Below are 2,161 nucleotides of genomic sequence, written 5' to 3'. Positions count from 1 at the left end.
AGTGGGCAAGAGAGCGGTGTGTAGGCTGGGTTATTTTTATGAGGGTACCCTGAAACTCCTCACTTTCCTGGGGAACTTTTTGTGTCAGGACTCAGTGACGGGCGGTTGAGAGGCAGCCCCAGGAACCACCCGCTATATAGCAGGGCAGTTGGGCAGTCATTGGTAACCTCGCTCATTCATTAGAATCACGTTAGAACTCTAGAGAAAACGTGTGTCTCGGAGTGAGGGCGTTTGCGTAAATCTATAGGTTTTTCAACATCGATGCCAGTTGCTTTGTCTTCTGTAGTCGCCAAGGTGGTTGAGAGTTTAAGCTTGCGGATATTGCAAAGGGTTATTAGATTCATAAGTCACACCAAGTGGTGGGCGATCCACTGAGCAAAGCCGAACTTCTCACATGATGACTTCAAACAAGACACATTACCTTCCAGCATCTGTTGGGGAGACGGGATTTTAAGACACTTGAGTCTCCAGGACAGCAAAGGCACAATGGTGAGTAGCAATAAACCCTGCATTATAATTGAAAAATCTTGACATGTTGCTTAACAACGGGCATATCACAGCTCTTCCTGGCACTTCACACGCCAAAGAACAGCAGCTACTCAGGCCAGGAGAATCGGGTTTTTACATAGTGCAACTTTAATTGGAATCATTTGAGATTTAACACAGCAATGTGGAACTGCGTGGAACAAACTTGGAGCTGGAGGGGGGGTGTGTGTGTTATACTGGCCGTTCAAGGCTGATGCTTTTCTCCCAGCCTTCTTGCATTCCATTCTTTTCTTCTATGTGTGTGGTGTATGAGCCTAATCTATGATTTATATGTGGGCATGTAATTGACATTCACTAGGGGTTAATTTTCATCTAAAAACAATAATGCTACTAGAGGTTGGGGTTAGGGAGTGGAGGGGGGTAAGGATGGGGTAGAGGCTGGGAGTTTGGGTGCGGATGGGGGTGGGGTTGGTGGGGGAGAAATAAGTCAGAAGTGCATATCACCAGTAATGAAATGGGTAATCCTCTCAGAAGAAAAGGGTCTCATCAACATGTGATCAACTATTAACAGAATGGCTTTGGCAAAGCCATCCACACGTGACAAAACGTAAGGAAGTGAAAGAAACCGTCTAGAGCAGTATCAAGTATCACTGAATTAGAGATTTTTTAGCCTTTTCCTCCTGCTGCGCCGGGTGTGTAATTGGGAGATCGGAGTCCATTCAGCACCTTGGACAGCGCCAACGGATGTGTCCGAGGTGGTGGTACCCTAGGTAGCCGTCTTAGCCCCGCAGTAAAGCCACCTCCGTGTCGCCCTTAAGAAGCGTCTTTTCTGAGGTTCGGCTCACACCGAGATCGGGCTGGAGAGAGTCAGATTTTGGAGCGGAGCGTTTGGAAAGCGAGCCCCAGTTTGGTCCCCTCATTGAGCTCGCTGAAGTTGGCTTCCTAGCGGTGTAGGCTGGAATAGACTCTTGGCAAGCTCCGGGTTGGTATACTGGGTTAACTTTGGGAAATGCAAGTGTTTATCTCCAGGATCTAGCCACCGGGGTGGTGTAAGCCGCAAAGAAGGTAAGCATCGGGGCGGGGACCCCCTGCAACCCCAATTCTTGAGCTATTTTGATACTCGATCTTCCCGAGAGGACTCGTGGTGAAGGGGAGGAGGTAGAAGGAGAGCATGAGAGGGGGGTTGTTTCCTGGTATTTGCCCAGTTTGGATTGCCCTAGGTGAGAGCCTTGGGGTAAAGCGAAAAGAAAAAAAAAAAAAAGAAAGAAAAGAAAAGAAGAAGAAAGAAAGACAGAAAGAAGAAAAAAAATGCTCAATCTTCCTGCGGATATAATGAGTTTAGTTAACTTGGACCTGCAAATGTCTGATTCAAATGTAAGATTTCTCTTTCCCCCCCTTCACCTCCTTCTTTTCCGTTCTCTTTGCCGGTGTGTGTGTGTGTGTGTGTGTGTACAGTGGATTCATTACTAATTATGAAGCTTTTACACAACATTCGATTTCCCAAATTTTGACCATGTATCGTTTAGAATCAGGCGGTGGAGGCGTTGTACGGTGAGGAAAGGGGAGGTGGAGGTTGGGGAGAGGGTAGGAGGTAACGCTAAATCTCCCAACACAAGATGAATCAAGGTAATTTCAGCTCTTCTAGTGAGAAGGATTCATTCTCTATGTATCTCAC

At 46.9% G+C, this 2,161-nt stretch overlaps 1 protein-coding gene across 1 annotated transcript in view; it reads left to right on the top strand.

Annotated features, from left to right (window-relative positions):
- The first annotated feature begins 1,486 nt into the window (after positions 1-1,486).
- The window catches only part of BDNF (brain derived neurotrophic factor), a 59,945-nt gene continuing 59,270 nt past the window's right edge, over positions 1,487-2,161 (top strand). The window contains exon 1 of the mRNA XM_077761421.1: positions 1,487-1,551. The gene's annotated coding sequence lies outside the window, so the exon portion shown is untranslated. The remainder of the gene's footprint in view (positions 1,552-2,161) is intronic.

The sequence above is a fragment of the Crocuta crocuta genome, unplaced genomic scaffold (assembly GCF_008692635.1).
Source record: "Crocuta crocuta isolate KB4526 unplaced genomic scaffold, BGI_CrCroc_1.0 scaffold884, whole genome shotgun sequence".
In the NCBI taxonomy this organism is placed as follows: domain Eukaryota; kingdom Metazoa; phylum Chordata; class Mammalia; order Carnivora; family Hyaenidae; genus Crocuta; species Crocuta crocuta.
The sequence above is the reverse complement of the archived record's forward strand: the minus strand, read 5'-3'. Positions and strand labels throughout refer to the sequence as shown.